We start from the raw sequence: 24452 nt of genomic DNA on the forward strand, positions 1-24452 counted from the left end.
TAAAAGCTGAGATCGATAATGTATATGTTAGCTGAGCTATATAATGTTTTCCTGTGTAATTCAAATCTGAATTAGTAAGCTCTGAAATGAAACCAGTTTACGATATATTTATAACTTTTTCTTTTAAATCCATCCATTTTTCTTGTATATTATAACAGTTATTACTCAGATATTAATGTATAATTTTAGTTATTTTTTGCTTTATATTATTTGTCCTCTAATATATAATCCATAAACCTTTGCCCATCCACAGGTTTTAAATCTGATTATTGCATCATGATATGATATATACCTACTTGACACTCTTCCGTTGACGGATTTCTGCTGTCACCCTATTCCGTTGGCGTGCGGATCCTGGTCGATAATAGTCAAGAGGGAATGAAAATGGAAACCAGACAGAACCGGTGTGCACTTGCAGGAAGTCGGAGTTCATCGGTTGGATTCTACAATAAAAGGAGAAAAGACAATACCAACGATATCAAATGCGGTATTAAGGGGGCAGGGGCCAGTTTTTATGTACAAATTTAATGCCACAATCAGTGACCTAGTATAAAAAATCAAATACGCAAGTGAGGTTAAAAAGGTCCATATTTTTAGATACCTGTATTAAAAAAAAGCATAAGAATAGTATTCACTTGACCAGAGAAGTCAATGGCAGTTCATATCAGAAGAAGTTTATGCAGTCCAACCCCTATTTAATACACGCATTTTTCACATCCAAAGGCCATTTTTGACAGCATGTGGTGCTCACAGTGCAAACGCAAGCCCTTTCCCTGGATGAAAATTTGAAAAACATTGTCTACTAAATAGTTTGATACAATTCAGAATAGTTGTCATCCAAGCCGTTTTTGAGATACTCTACGTGCCTTGAACCCACGTGTCTACTGCTATGGGAGGCTAGCTCTTGTTCCTAGCCAACTATTGGTATTTCACTATCAACATACTGCAGAGCAACTATGGAAGGTGTACATGCCTGACATCACTTTCAAGAACAACACAAGCCCGAAACACCTAGTTCAAATATATCCATATCTATAAATAGTAAACAATAATAGCTGAAAAAGTCACACCATAGTCTTAAGTTAAGAAATTTGCCAGGGGCCAAGTTACAAAATTGGACCCTGCCACCATAAAGATGTGTCAAAATGTGGACGGAACAGGAAATTATATAGGCGCTCCAGGTCAGTGCCTAATCATAATTCATGAACCAGTCGTACCGAGTCTTCCTCACAATATTAATGGACAGTAATGGAAATGAAAATACAGTAATGTAAAATAAATTCCAGTAGTGGAGGAAGAAAATAATTTTTTTTTACATAGAGTATTGAGGATGGTATTTGTTAAATTATAGGAATATGTTTTTGTACTGTTTTATTGTTCATCCACAGACATTGATATGATAGCTGGTGTCGCTGTTGCATTTCATTAATGGAAAGCCACTTGAATATAGAATAATATTGTGGTTCCCTGGTTAATATAATTTACTTAATTAAAAACAAAACACAGCAGCACATTAAAATTGGTATCATGCAAGTAATGTGCATTGCTTAATGACACACTATGATTATACATGTACTATATATACAATAATATATCAGTATCAATGTAAAATTGTTCAGTGAGTGGCATAGCAAGAAATTCTAACATTACTCCACCAAAACTTAATTCTGGCCCCCTCAGCCTAAAAAGTTTGATGGTAATTTCAATCCCAACACCCAGTTGTGAGGTCTATTTGAGTGGTTGCCAATTTGTTTAAGGAATCAATTGCAAATGGATTTTTGTAGGTGACAGTTAGAAATGTCCAATATTGGCCAAAACATCAGCCTCACCACCTCATAGAAGATGGTTGCTTTTTGGTCTTAATGTTTGTCAAAATCTGGGTTGTCAGGAACGATACACCAATGTCAATGTTGACATGATCAAGGAATCAATTACAAATCGAACTTTCAGATGATGTAGTCTCAGAGACAACTTATTTAAGAAAATGTTATCACCACCCCAACCATCTTTCATATAAAATTGATGGTATTTTGGTATTAAAACCTTGACAAATGAAGGCTGTCATCTATTCTTGCCTTATGTCAGTTGAAGTTCTGATTCAAAAGGTCCCAAGGAATTGATTGCAAATGATTTTTTTACATGATGCAGTCGGAATGTATAATATTGGACCAAATATCATCACATTCACCTCCTCATTGAACAGGGTTGCTATTTCGATCTGATATTTGGCAAATTCTGAGGTGTTATGTACAACAGGATATCAATATCAATGTAAAAGTGATCAAGGAATTTATTGCAACTTTAATATTTTAGTTGACATCGTGTAAAGTGTGTAATATTTGCTAAACAATCGTTGCCCTCACCCCCTTGTAAAAGATATGTGATATTTTCATCTTAATCATTAGCTGTATTTAGGCTGTCATACATCACCTCTTGTCAATTTCGATGTAAAATTTATCAAGGAATCAATTAGAGAAGGAATTTTTTAGATGATGATGTGTCAAATGTGCAATATTAACAAAATATCACTGTGTGTACCTTTTTCCTTCATCTTCACCCATACATAAAAAATTAAAAATATTGATATGACCGAATTGGTGGTTCAAGCACATAAGATAACGCCTGCTATAGTTCAGATCGAAAGTATTGGTAAAGTTCACATTGTGTCACTAACAAACAGAACATTAAAGGAATAAATGTGCCACGGTTAGATTAACTGTATCTCTCCATATGAGGCCATTTGTTTTGATCATGTGACAATATTGCATCTGCGTTCACCGGGAATCAGATCACAAGTAATAGTTCTGGTTCAGTACCCACAAAGTAGTCCCAGTTTTTCTTTAGAGCATTTTTTCCTGTCTCCTTTTGGTGGTGATACAAGTGTTAGATTTAGGCATTCTTTGTATGGATTAAAGGTAATTGTTTATTCTTTAGAATATGAGCTTGTGGTTTGGTTGTCTGCGTGGATTTCGGTGACAGTACACAGTGAGTTATAAAGTCTTGGTGATGATCTGGAAGTGAAATATGTGTTTCATTGCACATTGGTTTGTTTACAGTCCAGCCTCTCAAAGAATTTCCGGTGAACCTGTGACAAGAACTTCACCGTGAAGTCATCATTGAAGGTAGTTTAGATTAACATATGATTTGTATTGACTGTCACACAGTGGAAAATTCAGTACTGAGAAACAAATGTAGAGAATATATAGCAAAATTAATTGTTATATGGCCTGTCAGGGCAGTATTTGAGTAAAGTTTAAATTGTATAAAATCTTTGTTATTAATGATAGACACATGAAATTTTAATATGTATATTGATTTTGAAAATATCAGAATTAAATTAAAAATAAAAAGTTAATTTTCAATCTTAAAAATTGAAATGATTTTTTTTAAATTTAAAGTTAAATTTTTCTCCACAATATGCACATATATAATATTTATTTTCAATGATATTAAATAATATCAGCATGTATATATTCCTACACAATATATAAGCTGCAATGATGGATATTTGTCATATTTTGTCAGAGAAAATGTCTTTGTTAGTCAAAATGAGGTCTTTATTTAAAATGCACAAAGACAAAATTCTATTTGGCATTGTGCCTTTAGGTCATTCAAACAATTTATTAGGGGTCCAAGCAGTTAATTTATGTGTTTATGATGGGGTGACTCCCTGAGTATCACATATCTGCTTGTATAGCTTTCAGTAATTGTTTATAAATATAGTCATATGGTATTTAGTGAGAGGATAGAAATGAAAACTTTATACTAGAACCTGCTTAACTTCTCTACTAAATCACTTTAAGATGTCAGATGAAATACGGGTCAAAGAGATAAAATATACTTTACCCAGGTATAATCTAGGGATAGAACAACCGACCCATGAGAAGCTACAGGCAATCTCTCTCATATACCCACATTGGCCGAACCCAAGACTCGAACCCACACAGACAGAGATGAGATGGCAATGATCCGTAACGGTCAGCGCTTTGGACCACTTGGCCACTTGGGGCCCTGACAAGCATATTGTGATTTGCTGCAAAACATCACTGTGAGCCATCTTGCTTCACTACCCCTGTGAAAAATGTTATCAGTTGTACTGACCCAAACTACCATTTTTCTTAAATACCATTCATTAGTCAATTTTGCTGTCAAAAATTTGTCAGTTTTAATTTTAAAACTTTCATGAAAATTTAATTTTTCAATGAAATTTAGTTTTCAAAGTTGAAATGTTTATTTAAATTTCCATTAAAATTTAATTTATCAATGCTTTTAAATTTCAAACATATTTTCAGGCAGGCCTCATCTTTTATTACAATTAGGCTTGTACTGCATTGAAAAAATTATATAATTAAGGAAGATATAGCAAATTTAGTTTTGGTTTCTTTTGGACCAAAACTTGCACCCTGTGGAACAGCTGTCATATGTCTTGTATGCAAGGAAATTCAAAAAGACCATGTATAAAGTTGAATTAGGTGTGGCATGCAAATATAAAAGTTTTACTAAAATTGGCCTGTTAGGAATCAGATAACAACTAATAGTTCCGGTTCAATACCCACAAATGAAGTCCCAGCCTAGTTTTAGAGTATTTTTTCCTGTCTCTTTTTGATGGTGATACAAGGGTTAGATTTAGGCATTCTTGGTATGGATTGAAAGGTAATTGTTTATTTTTCAGAATATGAGCTTATAGTGTGTTTGTCTATGTATTGTTTCGGTGACATTTTACAGTGAGCATTAAGGTCTTGGTGATGATCTGGAAGTAAAATCTGTGTTCCATTGCACGTTGGTTTGCTTACAGTACAGACTCTCAAAGAAATGCTGGTGAACCTATGACAACAACTTCACCGTGAAGTCATCTTTGGAGGTATTCTAGATTAACATAAGATTTGTATTGATTGTCACGCAGTGGAAAGTTCAGTACTGAGAAACAAATGTAGAGACTTACAGTAAAATTAATTGTGCTCTAAGTCCACCTGACTTCGTATAGTGGATTGCAATGCAAGGAGCATTTGAAGCAGGGAACCAGACTAATTGAAAAAGTGAGACCACAACATTGTGGCAAGTATGTAGGGAGGTAGGTAGGTATGCATGTATGTATGTATGTATGCAGGGCTGAGCAAATTTATTTTTAAATCACTAGTCCAGGAAAAGTGGTTTCAGAAAATTCACTAGTCCCAACCTTTCTCTTCACTAGTCCACCTTACTCTTCACTAGGCCCACCTTACTTTTTCTGGTTCCAAAATGGTAATCACTTGCTCAGATTCGATGAGACGTATGTACTTAATCCATTTGAAAAAAACAAACAAAATAATATACAACATAATTATTTCTTAAAAGAATTTAATTTTTCAAAAACATTGGTTGTTATACATTTGGCTTCTTCAGGTTCATGTATATATGTTTTAGCTGATGGATTTGAAAATATGTCCATGTATATGTCTGCCACCTGCACCAGCAATAAGCCAGCAGTTGATAGCTGTGTCTGGGTTAAAGTCCTCAAGCTCTGGTCCATTTGCAGAAATGTTCATTAGCATTTGTAAACTCTTTTGGTTTAAGGAATTCCTTAAAGAAGTCTTGATTGAGTTCATTAAACTAAATCCTCATTCACACTCAGAAGTAGCTACCGTACACTCAGTATCCGTCTTACGTTTTATCCCTCCATTTTCAAACAAATTTACTTTCACCGATTCGCTGTTATTACCTTCCTTGCGAAAATAATTTAGCAAACTCATTTTATCCACAGAGTAACTATCAGCTTGCTTGACAACTACTTCTAAAGTGATCATAACATCAATTTTCTCTTTTAAATACGAACTGAAACAGCTCATTAATTTTTTCACTTCAAACACTATATCGCACGTGGAAGTTAATCATCTGTATCATCAATTATAAATTAAAGAATGATTACTGTCATTTAATCAGTTCATAAAGGAAACCAACACTGATGTCAGTAAAGTACGTTTCATTAATTTAATTACACTGACTCGCTGGATTAAGATCATACTGAGCCGCTCATTATGATCTAGACTGAGTAAACTCATTGCAACAAAACCGCTTACAACACTGCTAATTGATCATACTGGCTTTCTTTTGTTTCACGTGTTTTGATTGCTGATAATTTGGTTGCTTAACCCAGTATGCAGTCAAGCGGTAACAGAATCTAAATGTATACACGAAGAGGGGTAGAATCAAGTATTCAGTATGCCCAGAGGGCATGATTGGCCAAAATAAAGGTAGATATAGTAATTAAAGCACAAAAATAAGGACTAGCCTGACTTTCTTAAAAAGCACTTGTCCCAGACCAGCAACTTGGAAAATTTTACTTGTCCGACTTCAAAAATGACTAGTCCGGGACGTTGGGCTATGGGATTTGCTCAGTCCTGGTATGTATGTATGTATGTATGTATGTATGTATGTATGTATGTATCCAGTTAGGAGTCATTGTTTTGTTTTACTTAGTATGATTTAAAATCATTAAAATTTCAACAATGTGGGGAAATACAATAAAGTAAAAGAAATAATAATAATAATAAAGACTCGATTTAGAGAAGACAACTAAATTAGTTACAGAACTAATCTACCTTGAGGCCTTCTAGCTGTTATGCACAATTTTTACAGTATATACAACACAAAGTGATAGAGTTGGCTTGACATTAAACATTTAAATAAATGAACATTAAATATTATAATTTTTTTGTACGGACTTAACTACAAAAATCAAGTGTTGTACTTCGCTCAGCTCCCATCCATTTTCTCTGGTGAGGTTTTTCCCTCCTGAATGTGTCTTTGGTATGGTGATGTTACCATTTGTAGACGTTAGTCTTTGCTTATTTGTATCCTTGTGTTTGAGAAATTTTCTAAATAATGATTCTGGTTCATTATCTTTTATTTTTGGCACCACATGTCAATATAAGCTCTGTAGTGCATATAGTCGGATGCCAGCTTGAAATTGCATCTTCCGATCACTGACTTTTTGGCATCTTTATACTGGTAACTGACAATTGATTGTAGTATGTCTATAAGATCTGATATATTGTTTTGCTACCAGTTGGTTCCAATATTCAAGATAGGATGGACAGACTCGGCATTATTATTTGTTCAGTGGGCATCCATCTTTTTTGCCTCACAGGAAAGTTAACATAATCTTTCAGAATTGGTAACATTCATTTTTCAAAGTATGGCTGGATTCCAGATGCGTTTTCTGAAATGACATCTGTTGCATGTTTTCTTCCTTCTAATACTACAGAATGATCCAACAGTGAAATTCCTTGTCACTGAAAAGGGTGTGGATGTCTGCTTTACCAAGTTTAATTGAATTTCATAAATGCATTTATTACAAATCAATAAACAGCACCTTTATTATTTTTTTACATTTAATGTTTTTATTATTACAAAAATGGGACCTTTCCAGTGGCCTAGTGGTTAGAGCATCCACCTCGGATGTGGGAGATCATGGGTTGGAAACCTGGCCGAATGATACCAAAGATTTATAAAAATGGTACTAACAGCTGCCTCGCTAGGCGCTCAGCATTAAGAGGTTAGAGTTAGGATTGGTCGGCCTGGTGTCAGGCTAGATATCATTATAAACTGTCACACTGTAAATATTTTAAGGATATGACTGAAAAATTGTTAAAGCTGCATTAAAAATCCAAATCACACACAAACACACATAAACAGGGCATATATACACTTGAGAACATGTTATTTATTATTCCAATCACTTCTTTTATCTTTCCTTATCAAATTGAATAGCATATCAAGGAAGTAGTGTGTTTATTATAAATGGTTAGCAATAGATACATTTTTAAGACATTTTCAGTTTTATGTAGATAATTTATAATGTTAAAGACATATAATAGGAGGTTTACATATTCAAATGAAAGGTCTTACTATCAGCTCAAAGAAAAGAAAATAATCATAATAATGATAATGAATATAAAGAAAAGTAGAAACTTAACAACACAATTAAAAAAACAAGACATACATCACATAAAAGAAGGCCTGACTCACAATTGTTCTTACAGTCACCACGAACATCTGTTTCTTCTTTTTTTCGTTTTACCAGCCTTTACCATTGTGATAATATCCAAGATATCAGAAACGAGCATAATATCAAGAATTTTAACACAGTGAATAGCAAATTGTATTTCAAATTTATATGTACCTCTCCCTCAATAACTCACACTCAACAGATTTCCAGAAACATAGACAGAACTATAAGTGAGGGTGCAAGTTACTGAGGGATTCCCAAAATATCCACTAGACATCCAGAAAACTGGTTGTGGTGGTGGGGGGGTTGGGAACTGGCTTGTTTATGACTTCATCCTCGTTTTATAATTAAGAATGATTGTCAATAAAGTGCTTTTTCTAATGAAGTTCTGTATAAATTACATTTATTTCCCAGATTCCCAACATCTGACAGATCATTAACATTATTCCAAGTGGTTTCAGCACCCATAATTGGGAATTCTCGGAAACCCCTTTTCCCACACAATGGTCAGTATCTGTGAAACAAACCTCTCTGTTTTACAAAGTATTCATTTCACTTAGTTGCCTTGCTATCTTTGATCACAGTTATGACCAAGTCAGTTAATTTAAGGTAGTTTAATTATATTACTTACACCGTAACATTTATAACAGTGTTCGTTTGATCAACTGAAATGAGTTCACTCGACATATGACCGACGCCAGTAAATCATAAGGATGTAGGATTTGCATGACTTTTAACCTTTCTTTTATTCCACCTGCTTTATTTGATTCACAAGACGTAATTAACGTGAAAATACAAAGGATTCCGGTTTTTAATTCAGTGCAACAATTACTTGCGCTAGTCAGATATCAAAACACGGCTGGCACTTAAAATTAGGTTCTCAGACAAACACTCGCGGTTATGGTAGATCAGCATATTTTACATTTAAATACAAGAGGACACATTGCATTTATGATGATTAAACTTAAAAAGAAGTAAAAGATATAACTAAAACACAAATATCACTCGATAAACAGTTATTTATTTATTAAAGTGCTGCCTCCACTAGGCAAAAGTGTCATTTTCATTGATCAAAATTCCTTGAATATCAATAATTATGGTGTACTAAGAATGTTGTTTGGAAAGAATATTTTAACAAATTATATGACTTCTTATTAAAAGTTGATAATTTCATAATGTTGATTAAAATTTCCAGGTCCTATCTACTGTCTTCGATTATAAAACGAGTGAGATATCAAAGTTTCAGTTACCAATTTCAGCTGCAGTTTTCTTCAAGTTCAACAAATGGGGATACATTTTTGGGGTATTTTCTGGTTTAAAAATAAAAACGGGATCAATGCCCGGCCCCACGTTATAAGTGAGTTAGCGAGTTATCAGGGCGCAAGTTATCGAGGGAGTGGTGTATGTTGGAGCCATCTGATTCTTTTCATCTTTAGTCCAATTAGTTGCATTAAAAATCACAGTTTAAACATTGGGGAAAGTCTGTAACAAACACTATTGTTCATATGTCGACTCAAGTCTGTAAAAAAAAATAGGAAACAAAAGATATATAAAAAAGATATTTTTTTTTAAATACAGTTCAACAAGATATATAATCTTTATATTCTAATTGCATAATTATTGTAATTCTGGGTCCATTACTGCATTTCCTCACCATTATTGTAACAAAATATTTGAAATAAAAACTGAGAAAAATAAAAACAAATAATGAAAAGTCATTAAACTGGAGACATAAATAAATATAATTATGCTTACTTCCATGCCTGTACATTTATAAACAATATATATTTATTATCACATATATATATATATATATATATATATATATATATATATATATATATATATATATATATATATATACATATATATATATATATATATATATATATATATATATATATATATATATATATATATGCCTCACTGTACATTCAAGTTGAAGTTCAGCTACAATAAACCAGGGTCATAAATTTTCATGTTCATGTAAATGGGTAAAGAACATCAGCAACAAACTGTGCCAAAAATGTATTTTTTTCTGGAATTTCTTTTACATTACAGTATTTTCTTCTTATTTACTGTTCATTACTGCCCATTATTGTGTTTAGGGAGACTGGTTGTGTTAAGGGAATATCTTTGACATCATGATCCTCACTGATGTTATCATGGTCTGTTTGAATAGGGGAGCTTGCAACTTCAAAGCAATTCTTTATTGTAGTCCTACAGTGTAAGACAGCTCAGCTGATATATTTCTGTGGGGGGGGGGATTAGCATCCCCCAAAACAAAAATATTGGGCCAGGCCTGATTCATTATAGGACTGTTCTTGATTGTACCAGGCATCATTTCAAAATCCAGTGGATAACTTCCAACACAGCACAAGTATCGTTGCTTACAATTTACATATCAGTCATACATACAATTTTTTTTATATAAATTACGGATTCTCTGTGGCTTCCAACAGCATAATTTGCTTGCGAAGTTCATGGACACTGTTCGTAGTGACAAGACACTGCAGCAGATGTTTCCAATATCAATTGTAAAAGTCAACAGGTCATGTAGGCGCATTGATTCAAATTCAATTAAATTTTAAAATATTCTAAACTTTAATACTAAAATAAGTCTAAACAAAGCCTGTTCAATCCTGAATATTGAATACTTTGCACCTTAAATGTTATCAAAAATCTTCCACATGGCAATTGTTGATCGCTTTGAACTTTCACAATAGTAGCCAGGTATTAAACGGGGTCAACAAAAGAGGATGGCTGGCCTATCATAACAAATAACAGGGTAATATGAATTTGTTTTCAATGCATGATGTTTTCATTTTGACTTCTCAGTGTGCAACATTCAGTCTGATTTGGACTGGATCACACCTTTTGTTTGACCTCGTCCAAAAAAATCCACATAATTTATCAATGAGTTTGCCATAAGTACTTATCAGGGCATGCAATTAATGGCCTTTAAAAGGAATATGGATGTATGGGTATCCAAGTAAGGTGACAGATTGCCAATTAAAGGTATGTTTAATCAAATTCCAACAAATGATACCCATTGGTGAAATCATACTGAATGCCTACCTGACCCTATGACTTTTGCCTTAGGCTTGAATGCACGAATTATGGCCTGATCAAGAGGCTACAAATGTGATGTCAGATTAACTTGTAGGAATTTAAAAGTCGCGTGACTCAGACATAATTTTTTGTTCTACTGCTGATTCATCTGTCTGTTTATTTATCATTTAGTGAATATTTGTAATCATGCATAATTTCATGTAAGCAACTTAAGTCACTGGCAAATACTGCAATGTCGTTCTCCATCTGCAAAGCATAAAAAATGGAGTCCACATGCCTAGTTAATATAGCCCTGATATTTAATATAAAAAAACAAGCAAACAATGTTTTATTGTTTATGTATACAAATCAATAACATCAACCACAATTAGATAATCAGCAGATAAACAGTCTTTCTAAAATGGCTTACTTACAATCATTTACTTAGTGATACATGTAATTAGCTTTGAATAGTGCAAAGACTTCAGATTAGCCAGATTATCAGCCCTAATCTCTGTCTGTGTTAAGTATTGTTATAATTTTGCATGCCCTTTGGACATTTTCCAGCTCTTTGTGTAACAGATCAGACCACTGCAGTCCCTGCTAACTGTAAGTAATCTGTTCCAGTGTGTCTCAGGAATTTATTTCCAAGTTTCAGTAGAGTTTTGGATTAATGTTGTGGGGTTTTTTTAAGCATATAACTGACAATTTGGTTCAGAATATATTTCTGTTCTTCAGAATTGCGGGATTTTGGTTAATATGGGGGAAAAAAGATCTGATATTAAAGAATGAAATATTTGGGACTAAAATATAATTCAGTCTTGAGGGGATCGCAATATACAAAGGTTTCAGTTTTAAGGAGTTTCACTATAGTAGGCTGGATAGCAGAGCAATGCTGGCAAATGGATGAATGATATCTGTTAATCCATTCTTTGTTAATAGTGATGGAAGGGTCTGTCTTTAGGTTATTTTTCTTACACTGTAAAATCATCTGACTTACTATATAAATGTTTAACTAATAATATACCCACCCGTTAAAACTAGGTCATTATGATCAATGTTTCATTCATACATGTTATGTGCTTACTGTTGCATGTACAGATGTAGATGTGGATTTCCATTTCAGTGATTTTACTATGATTATTTTGCTGATAGAATCACATAAGACACCCACCCCCCATACAGGAATGTGATATTTGTTTTCCTTATTGGTAACAAAATATGACATCTGGCGATTTTTTTGGCGACAACATTTCTTGGCTGTTTAAAATTGTATATGCAATCGTGGGTTTGGAGCGGTGAAATTCAAATGCACACTGAAAGGTAGATGCAAACTTGGATATAAAACTCGCTTTAGTCTTTATATTGTTACTTAAACAAATATTTTGTTCCTATTGATAAACCCATCTTATAAGTGCATGGCTATATCATAATCCACTTATGCTGACATCTGGCCAGAATGCTCTATGATGTGATATATCAATTAATCATGCTACTGGACTATAGCTACAAATGACCAACCTTAGAAGGTGCGAACAGAAACAGAACAAGTAATTGCTAATCCTTTTGGGTTTTTTTTAATATGTACCAGAAAAATAGTTTTGCTTAATCTTCAAAGAAAACTGATTACTTTTGAGACACCGATTATTCTGTATAAATATAAAACGAATGAAAAAAATCGATCTCAATCAGAACTATATACTGTCAACAGTGTAACACTGTCATTAATCAACGTAAGTTAGTCGTTGCATATTCATCCTAAGAGTAAATTAACAAACTTAACAGCATTTGGATTTAGTGCAAGTTCATCAGGCAACACAGCCACTGAACATGATGTTATACCTGATAGTGCAAAACTATCTACTTGTTGTAATGGTGGTAATGCTTTAAGTTCAACAACACATCATATGAACAGGTCAAAACTTCCCGAAAATTACTCAGCAGTTGGAAACTTGGGCATATGTGGCTAAGATATGATACTAAATTCTGAGATGGAAGTTTTTTGGCTTTAGTCGGAAATATGTTTTTTTAATGCTGACCAATTTTCCTTTCTTTTTGTAAAATTTGCAGCGGACTTTTTCCCGTTTTCTTTTTCGTTTTTGTTTTTAAATGGAATATTTGTTCCTGGATGTAATTCGAGTAGGAAAGAAGGTAACAAAACACCAAGTCACTGTTACCGGATGTTAATTGTGCATGGGAATTGTTCATTGTTCCAGTCATTTATTGAGGTATAATATTAAGGGGGCATGGGCCAGATTTATGTACAAATTTAATGCCGCAACCTAGTATAAATAAATCATAAAAAATCAAATATACAAGTGAGGTCAAAAAGGTCCGTATTTTTGGATACCTATATTAAAACAAAGCAATAAGAATATTATCCACTTGACCAAAGAAGTCAATGGCAGTTCATAGCAGAAGAAGTTTATGCACTCCAACCCCAAATTTCTACCTGCACTTTTCATATCCGAAGGTAATTTTTGACACCTTGTGGTGCTCATAGTGCAAACACAAGCCCTTTTCCTAGATGAAAATTCTGCAAAACAGTGTGTACTAAACAGGCTGATGCAATTGAAAATAGTTGTCATCCAAGCCATTTTTGAGATAGTCTACTTGCCCCAAACCCATGTGTTTACTGCTATGGGAGGCTAGCTCTTTTTCCTAGCCGGCTATTGGTATTTCACTATCAACATACTGCAGAATAAGTATGGAAGGTGTATATGCCTGATATCAATTTCAAGAACAACACAAGCCCGAAACACCTAGTTCACAAATATATCCATATCTTTAAATAGTAAACAATAATAGCTGAAAAAGTCACACCATAGCCTTAAATTAAGAAATTTGTCAGGGGCCAATTTACAAAACTCGACCCTGCCACCTTAAGAATCTGGCTGAAGATGGTTTATGTCAAACGTTGTGTACATATCACATATTTAAACATTATCTAGTAAAATGGTATAAAGGAACACTTTTTGTGCGCAAGACTAAAAATGGTATTAGGCTTTTAGAAAAGTGACTACTTTGCGGAAAAAAGCACTGCATTATTTACATTATGAGTTATGACTGACTGCATTTTTTGAAAGATTTCAAATTGTTTGCAACCTACAATGCTTTCGGTCTTTGTTTATCACCATGGCATCTGAACAGAATCATACTGTTGTTTTATGGTATAGTAAAAGTCACACAGGTCATGTATGTAGACATTCAACACTGATTATTTCAGAAATGGGTGTCATTTTATAGAATTTGATTCTACATACTTTTAAGTGGCAAATGTTCACTTCATTTGGATTCTTATACAGCTACGTTCCTTTAGTTATTTAGACGCCTCTAGAAGTGCATACGGCAAAATCAATGTTAAAGTACATATACATTTTTTGACGAAATGAACCTACAGGTGTGATCCAATACAACCCGGATTGAATGTTGCATGCTCTGATGTCACTGTGATGAATGCTATACATATTGATAAACAAATTTGTTCTACCCTATATTGTGACGATTCCACTCAAAGTGCTCTTTACTTGACCCAAGTTTAATATATGGCCACAATTGTAAAAAACCGGAGAGATCAATCATTTTCATCAGAAAGTTTCTTGATGACCCTTAAGGTGCAGATCATTCTAAAATCAGGATTGAAAAGACTTTGGTTAAAGAAAGGTAGGGTTAAATTTTAAAAGAACAATTTATATTTAATTGAAAATTATTTTAATTTTATATTTTTTAAATAGCAGAAAGATGTATGCTAATAATGTGCCTTTTATTTTTGCAGGCTAAGATTTCAATGGAAAATTCAAACGATGAACCAAGCTTTGTAATGTTTCATTTGCCCAGGCCAAAATTAAATGTTTTGGTAGGTGGTTATGTTAGAATTGTATTTAATGTCATATATTTAGTGGTCTAGTATATGTCAGTCTGTCACATCATCTTTCGAAATTTGCATGTAAAACCCAAAGTCCATGACAGTTTAGTTTATAAGAGTGTCATACCCGGCATATTTGTTTTTCTTTGTTATGAGCCTGCATCTTATCAAAGGGTCACAAAGTTTAACATCTAAATGCTATACAATTTCTAAATAAATTGCATTGAGTAAATTTGAATATCTCCATCCCACAAAATACCATGCAAACAAGTATGGATATATTAAAAGTTAATATGTGTTTTAGAGTGAACATACAAATAAGTTATAATTATCGTAAGTTTTAATGTTTATATTGTAGTTTTAGAATATTTTGTAGTAAAGATTTGTTAAAATAATTAAGGAAAAACTGTTTAAGGTGAACCAGTTAATTTTAGTGGGTAGATCTGTATTTATGTGCAGATAACCAGAATTGATTTGAAGGCTATTACAGCAATTATTCAAATTAGTTTTTGCTCATAGGGTTCTTCCTCCACCAAATATAATGGCTGCCATTTATAGCCTATTTTGTGTTGAAAAATAAAATGCATTAAACTGCACAAAACCAAACTTAATCCATTATTATTTAATAAGGTGGGATATAGCTATTGTTGTGTCCATTTGCCTTTGACTGACCACAAACAGTTTTGTTTACACAGTATATAACTCCAAAACTGTGTAAGGATTTTAAGTTGGAATAGTTACACTTAGTAGCCTTGTCATTTGGTACTTAAAATCTTCCACATTCAGTATTGTTAATGTTACCTTGGTGATTTATTGCTCTATAAGTAGTATAATAATTGGGAAGGATGGGACCATAGAGTTCTTTGAGCATTTTTACATAAAAGGGTGATTGGGTGATATGATATCTTTAAATAATGGGGGAATGCTGTATATGCTATCTAATCTTTCACATAAATAGAGGACTCAGGAATATGTCATTTTTACATTAAAAGGGAACTGGGAGATATGCTGTCTTTACATAACAGGGGGACTGAGATATGTGGTTTCTACATAAATTGGAGATTGAGGGATATGACATCTTTACATTAAATGGGGACTGGAGGATATGTCATCTTTACATTAAAGGGGAACTGGGGATATGCCATCTTTACATTAAAGGGGGACTGGAGGATATATCATCTTTACATTAAAGGGGGACAGGGGGATATGACATTTCTACATTAAAGGGGGACTGGAATGTCATTTGTATATTAAAGGAGGACTGGGGGATATGACATCTTTACATTAAAGGGGGACCAAGGAATATGTCATCTTACATTAATGGGCGACTGGGAGATATGTCATCTTTGCATTAAAGGGTGATATGGGAATATGTCATTAAAGGGTGTCTGGGGGATATGACATCTTTACATTAAAGGGTGATATGGGAATATGTCATTAAAGGGTGTCTGGGGGATATGACAGCTTTACATCAAAAGGGGACTGGGGGTTATGACATCTTTACATTAAAGTGGAACTGAGGATATGTCATCTTTGCATAAACGGGGGACTGGAATATGTCTTCTTTACATTAAATGGGGACTGGGGATTATTTCATCTTTACATAAAAGGGGGATATGGGGATATGCTATCTTTACATAAAAGGGGATATGGGAATATGTTATCTTTACATTAAAGGAGAATATGCCATCAAGGGTCAAACTAGACCTGAATTTTAGGGACAAGGGACTTATCCTTTTGGACAAAACAGGGAGACGTGAGAGCTCAACAGGGAGAAGTGGACGCAATGCAAGAAATGTGATATATATATATATATATATATATATATATATATATATATATATATATATATATAAATAATGTGTGTTCTCTTATTTTAAGTATGCCCTCTATTTCCCAGTATTCATATTTGCATTTAACATTGGATTGAAGCAGTAGAACAGTTTCCAAGTTATTTTGGCCATACGACTCTAAAAGAAAAAAAAATAGAAACCACATTGTAACATATTTCAGCTGAGTAACCAGAATACATTATTGTAATTGCAAGCTGGTAAAAGTGCTTAATCGACTAACCTTATTTATTTATTTTTAAAAACATTTTTATACCTTCGAAAAGTTCACAATAATGGCACTTTCAAAGATTTCCAAACTCATTTGAAAAAAACCCTGTACTCTGTAAATGAGGGCAAATGCACATATGTCTTCAGATCATACTGTTTGTCCTCATTTCTTTGTTGTCGATAAAGCATTACCGTAACAATTCATACATAATACGCTAAAATGCATACAATTACAGAAACGGCTCCTTTATAGTCGGTATATGAACTAAACCCTCGTTTCCAACTGAATCAACACAGACGCGAGTGCATCTATTTTTAGATGGAGGGGTTTTCGTAATGTAATCACTCACTTTATATCATTACAACAGTCCATTGCTTGGATCTCAAACATATGGTTCATGTTTAAGCACTTGTAATAATTTTAGGCATTGGTTAAATAGGATCTGCTTTGCTGCTTTTTTCCATATATTCACAAATACAAGTCAAGTCAGAAAACAACTTTGATCTTACAACGCTTCTCGCGAATTCCTCCATAACATAGCATTGTCTGACCTACATAATTGCATTTTAAAGTTAAATCTTAAATAGCATTATACCTAGACTTTGCTTTCTATGAATTGTATATATTTTTCTGAATATATTTGCCCAATATTTACGAAATCAGACAATCTAATAAACTGGTACTTCACATACATACCGATGTTCGCCATTATTTCTCCGTTACTGGTTCACTTAATTTTCAACTAATTTTTTGACGAAATGGTGTACAAGAGGCAGTTAAAATATCCAGATCACCAATTCTGTTCTTAAAACACAAACTGCTGTTTACATACTATTGTCAAATTTTCGAAACACAAGAGTGTCTATTTTTATCATCAAAGGATAACATGCTGAAATTGGGCCATGATGGTTGCTATAACTTTCTGAGAAAACAGTTAATGGTCAATCAGCTATCAAATCAGATGCTTGTGAATGTGCAAGAGTTTGTTTGGCAGCATAATTTATATCAAAACCAGGCATAGCTACTGATGGCTTGATAAATACATTTCGCTACAACTCAGTACTAGAATTAACCTGGTCAAGGTGAGGGGGTATCTCAAAAAGTATGGTTAGTCTACACAGCTCCAAACAAATTCACAGGGCAAAGTCGTTTTCACTTTCCTAATATAAGAAAGCAAAGTATATATTTTAAGCGATTTAGTTGCCCTCTTCACCTAGAAGCATGACCCCTGTGCCATATTTACATTAAAGATGGACTGGAGGATATGCCATCTTTACATTAAACGGGGTCTGGGGATATGTCATCTTTACATAAAAGGGGGATATGGGGATATGCCACCTTTAAATTAAAGGGGGACTGGGGAATATGATATCTTTACATAAAAGGGGGACTGGGGGATATGCCATCTTTACATGAAAGGGGGACTGGGGGATATTTCATCTTTACATTAATGGGGGACTGGGGAATATGTCATCTTTAAATGAAATGGGTGACTGGGGGATGTGACATCTTTGGATTAAAAGGGGACAAAACTAAAATTTGAAAACACTTTAATTAGATAAATAAAATCTTATATATATACATATATTGCAATTATATGTGTTTTTTAGATTTTCATTTCTTTATTATATAAAATATTTCAGAATTCTTAATTTTTATGCTGGTTATCTGTACGGGGTGGGTGGGTGTATGTGTTTTAAAAACACAACTTTGTGACCTGTTGATGGTTTAGAGGTTTTCTATTTTCTTGCATGAATATACATGTATAACTCGTGTTTATGCTTCTCTGGTACAATGTAAGTTTATGCATATGTGAAAATTTGTAAATCATGTTTAAATTTAGAACCCATGCATGTTTTGTTTGATTTTTTTTTCTTTTTGTGGGGTTGGTATGAGGCTATACAAAAAAAGCCCAAGGTCATGATAGATTTTCATACGTTTTCAGGAAATTGTACAGAAATATGACTTCTGTTCACTTTGAACTTTTCCCTTCAGTTATCTATTAAACAATTTGTATTTGGTATGAAGCTTTTCATGCTAAGAAGGGAAAAGGATTGGCATGTGGTTTTAAATTCATTTAGCTGGTTCAATTGCCTTTCAGTATAATTTCTGCTCAGTAATTTTTGAATGGCTTAATGCTTTAATGATACATTTGGTATGCAGCTTAGCATTAAGAACACAACTGTTTTCTCACAATTCTACAGAGTTATGGCCCCTATTTGCCTTGTAAATTTTGTCCATTGGTTGCCTCATGCAGATGGAAGTCTACAATCTATGGATACAGTGACTGGCCATCTTTTTCTATGAATGTGTTTCTGGTTTTAATTCATTGATTTTGTTTTACTTTCTGTTGTTAATATTTGAGTTAAATTATTATATTTTTTTAATTTCAGAAAATAGTTACGATTAGAAAACATTCTACAGATATTATAAGGGACTGAAGACAACATGTTTTGGGGATACATTAAAGCCATTGTTGGGATGAATTCTTGGGATGAAATTTACATGGAAAAGTTGAGCATCGATATGTACTTGATGGAACTACAACAAAAAGATCCACATGTTGGATCTGCAAATAACAGATGGTTGTTATCCTGGTACCAACTCAAAAGATTCCCATCAGTCCAGGCTGAACTCTGATTCTATCACGATGTTTCTACTGCAAATGACTCAACTAAGTTGGATCACATTTTTGAATTCTTCAGTTGCTAGTCTTGTCTTTGTTTTCTTTCTTTAGCAAACAAAATAGTATTCATCATTTTGATATCCTACTCCAATCAGCTTTAGTATTTTATTCCAAAATGGCAGAACTAGCATCTTAATAAAGACATGGAACTATATTCTGTACTTAAAACACAACTATTAAAAATTTGTAAATTCCCATTGTATCAAGAGAGAATTTTTAGTTTTACATATGAAATAAAATTTTGTATTTCTTGCACTGCGTATATACCGTACTGAAATTCAGAGGAATAAGGATGCATGAGGATGAAAGTAATGAGTATAATAATAATAATAATGAGGACTTTGTATAGCGCCTAATCTTTGGAAGCTCTAAGCGCTTTACAACATTAGACAACACCTATAACATTAAAACATATTTAATGATATGATTACAAAAACAAACACCATGAAATTAGAAAACATAAAATACAAGCTGAGAGTATTTAAGGTAGGAAACATTATTAGTCTTTAAGTTTGTTCTTGCAGTCGAAATAAGTGAGTTTTGAGAAGACTCTTGAATGGGATCTTTTTGTCTAAGTTCAGTGGGTAATTCATTCCACATTGCTGGCCCTGGTATGCAAAATAACGCTGTCCATATGACTTTGTTTTCATGGTGGGAATAATGAGTATATGATTGTCAGAAGAGGGGCGTAAGTATCTTGCAGGTGTGTACACATGGGTGAGGTCGGATAGGTATGTTGGACTAATATCCGTCAGTGAAACGTAGCACAGAGAACACATTTTGTGTTTGTTTCTGGATCGATTGGATAGACAGTGTAGACTACAGAGCAGACGGGTGGTGTGCTCTGATCGTGGTACTCTAAGTATGATCCGAACAGCTGTTTTTTTAAGTTTCTAGACTAGATACTGAGGTGAACCAGACAGAATTGAGTTACAATAGTCCAGTCTTGAAAGTACTAATGAACGCCAAAGTGTTTTAGTGGCATCAGCTGAAAGATATTTGCGAACTGAGCTGATGCGTCTCAGCTCAAGATATACAGCCTGGCATATGTTCATGACATGGTGGTGCAATGCAAGAGTACTGTCCAGAGTTGCACTTAGGTTTCGTACTGATTGTGTGAATTTAATGTTGGTGTTGCTGATATTTATTGTTTGAGGTAAAGAATGAGAAAGTCTTTTTATTGTGAACAGAATGGCCTCAGTTTTATCATCATTCATCTGCAGCTTGTTACATGTCATCCATGATTTCACAGAGTATAAGTACCATTTAAAGGTCTGTGTATCAAATTCTAAAAATATACACCCATTACTGAAGTTTTCATACTTAATGTACAGCTAGTGACTGAAATAGTCATAATAAATGTACAGTCATTATGGAAATGGCTATACTGAATGGCTACATGACCTGTGTGACATGTACTTTAGTACGTCACACACGTGCCCTACAGCAAGAATTTTATTCTGTGTGTTCCCATTTGTTTTCCAAAATGAAATTGTGCTGCTATAAAGGTAACAAACTTAGTCATTACTTATAAAGAATGTTTGTTTGCCTAATACTTATTTGGAAAAGTACAACGGGGAACTTTGCATAGGATTTCATTGGTTATAGGCAGTACAACATATTTTCTTAAACTGTCATACATATAGTGCCTTAGAGCAAGCTCTGTTCAGGCACATTTAACAAAAATTATAAATCTCATGCAGTTATACAAATAATACATTTACTTATTACTCATCTTCAGAAGAATACATTTTCAAAGGATTATGTTGAGTACTGGTACATATTTTCCTAAATTATCATCGGTCATTCTTTTACAAATCTTAATATTAGGATGATTGTAAATGTATAAGGCCACAATAAAAGGTAGCCACTGATATTGTTGAAATTAATGTGAGCCATTGAGGGTTCATTACATGACAGGATCTTGCAGCTTAATGCAGGTACTGAGCTGGGGCTGACATGCAAAAGTTGAATCAGTCTGTGGCTAGTAGTTTTGTACTGTGTAACATTGTGCAGAATGGAGATGGATGAAACATTCTCAGATGTTAACATTTATTCAAACCACGAGTCTGTGAAGGAAAATGTCTGCACTGTTTCAGACTTTGACCATCAAAAATGTGCATTTGAGATCAGTGTTTACATTAGAAAATACATGCTATCAGACAGAAATTACTCATTCTCAGTGCTAAATGAATGCAAAAATGTGTAAGAGAGTAACTACAACTTATCAATTGCACAAATATCATTATAGGATAGCCATAATTTTCTGTTTAAATTTCATATTATCCTTTTCAGTTAGGTTATGTTTTAGAATTGAGTTAACCTTGTGTTAAACAAAACTTTTCCTTCGTACAAATGTGCCATAGTTTGAACATTTTGCAAGATATACATGAATGTTACAGAAAATTCAGTTTAATTCTAAAGTCATAGACACTCTGTTGAATACAAATTCCAGTACAGTACTACTCATTCAGGGATTTTATGTGTTTAAGAAAATTCAAGGAATGCCATATGTTGGAGTCAGGGATTTTATTTGTTTAAGAAAATTCAAGGAATGTGATATGTTGAAGTTAGGGATTTTGTGTGTTTAAGAAAATTCAAGGAATGCCATATGTTGGAGTCAGGGATTTTATGTGTTTAAGAAAATTCAAGGAATGCCATATAGTGAAGAGTAACTTTAAAATGTATTTGTAATTTTATGTATATCAGTCAATAACTACCATTTTTTTGTATTTATTATTTTCAATGTGACTTAATTTTTGTTTAGAAAAACTGTGGTGTGCTACTTTGAATGCTAAGCTAAATATTGACTATTCTCAAGCTGCACAATATTAATACCGGTAATATAAAATAAAATTGCCATGAACTCGTTCAAGATGCACATCAATATTAATAATGGTTATATGTGACATGTACTTTAGTATGTCTCAGGCACACATGTGCCCTACAGCAAGAATTTTATTCTGGGCATTCCCATGTATTTTCCAAAATGAAACCGTGCTGTTTTAAAGTAATAAACTTAGTCATTACTTATAAAGAATGTTTGTTTACTTAATACTTATCTGGAGATGTACAAACGGGAAATTACAAACGATGTAATTGATTATAGGCAGTACAACATGGAGATGTACAAAGGGGAAATGTACAAAGGATGTAATTGATTATAGGCAGTACAACATGGAGATGTACAAAGGGGAAATTTACAAAGGATGCAATTGATTATACGCAGTACAACATGGAGATGTACAAAGGGTAAATATACAAAGGATGTAATTGATTATACGCAGTACAACATGGAGATGTACAAAGGGTAAATATACAAAGGATGTAATTGATTATAGGCAGTACAACATATCTTCTGAAATTGTCATTTATATTGTGCCTTAGAGAAAGCTCTGGGCAGGCACTTTTGTTTCTTCAAAAATTCAAAATCTCATTCAGTTTTACAAGAAATACAATTACATATTACTCAGAAAGAATGCTTATTTACTTATTACTGATCTTTAGAAACACAGGGAATACATTTTTAAAGGTTTTTGTTGAGTACTGGTACATATTTTCCTAAATTATCATCGGTCATTCTTTTACAAATTTGAATATTAGGATGAATGTAAATGTATAAAGACACAATAAAAGGTAGCCACTGATATTGTTAAAATTATAAGATTCATTACAGGACAGGATACTGCAACTTAATGCAGGTACTGTTCTGGGGCTGACATGCCAGTCTGTGGCTGGTAGTTTTATACCATGTAAGATTGTGCAGAATGGAGATGGATGATACATTCTCAGATGTTAACATTTATTCAAACCATGAGCCTTTGGAGGAAAATGTCTGCACTGTTTCAGACTTTGACCATGAAAAACGTGCATTTGACATCAGTGTTTACATTAGAAAATACATGTTATCAGACAGAAATCACTAATTCTTAGTGCTAAATGAATGCAAGCATGTGTAAGAGAGTAACCACAGCTTATTAGTTTCACAGATATCATTATAGGATAGCCATAATATTCTGTTTAAATTTCATCTTATCCTTTTCAGTTTGGTTTCATTTTAGAATTGAGTTAACCTTGTGTTAAACAGAACTTTTCCTTTGTACAGATATGCCGTACTTTTAACAATTTGCAAGATATACATGAATATCACAGAAAATTAGGTTAAATTCTAAAGTCATTGACACTCTCTGTTGAATACAAACTCCAGTACAGTACTACTGATTCAGGGATTTTATGTGTTTAAGACAATTCAAGGAATGCAATATATTGGAGAGTAACTTTAAAATGTATTTGTAATTTTATGTATATCAGTCAATAAGTACCATTTTTTGTATTTATAATTTTCAATTTGACTTAATTTTTGTTTAGAAAAACTGGTGTGCTACCTTGAATGCTAAGCTAAATATTGAATATTCTCAAGCTGCACATCAATATTAATACCGGTAATATAAAATAAAATTGCCATGAACTCATTCAAGATGCACATCAATATTAATACAATAAAAATTGTCATAATCCCTGTTTGCTGGATACAGCTTGTTTGTACAATGCTACTAATTCATTATTCTGAAGTATAAGGGAGGTAACTCTTAAATTACATGGTACTAGCCTGTCTTGCTGATTTTACATTTGCTGAACTTGATTTTAGTAACAAAGTGTTTTTTATAAAAATTTCATATCTACTTGATTTGAATAGATGCTCTTACACTTTGAATCCTTGTGTAAGAAAAATAAACCTTTATTCAGTTATTTTACACATAGCTACACACTTCTAAATTGGTACAGTCCACTTTTTTGTAGAT

The 24452-nt window shown here is 33.3% G+C and overlaps 1 long non-coding RNA gene across 7 annotated transcripts; it reads left to right on the forward strand.

Annotated features, from left to right (window-relative positions):
- The first annotated feature begins 349 nt into the window (after nucleotides 1-349).
- LOC149787160 (uncharacterized) lies at nucleotides 350-24167 on the forward strand. 7 transcript variants are annotated; one of them, XR_016425119.1, is made up of 5 exons: nucleotides 350-487; nucleotides 3057-3122; nucleotides 8402-8493; nucleotides 14814-14894; nucleotides 19358-24167. It is a non-coding gene; the product is annotated as an uncharacterized LOC149787160 (long non-coding RNA). The 7 variants fall into 7 exon arrangements; XR_016425120.1 differs by lacking the exon at nucleotides 8402-8493 and having other exon boundaries at nucleotides 352-487; XR_016425117.1 differs by lacking the exon at nucleotides 3057-3122 and having other exon boundaries at nucleotides 352-487.
- The last annotated feature ends 285 nt before the right edge of the window (nucleotides 24168-24452 follow it).

Source organism: Sinohyriopsis cumingii, chromosome 12, assembly GCF_028554795.1.
Source record: "Sinohyriopsis cumingii isolate HCF-2022 chromosome 12, ASM2855479v2, whole genome shotgun sequence".
Taxonomy (NCBI): domain Eukaryota; kingdom Metazoa; phylum Mollusca; class Bivalvia; order Unionida; family Unionidae; genus Sinohyriopsis; species Sinohyriopsis cumingii.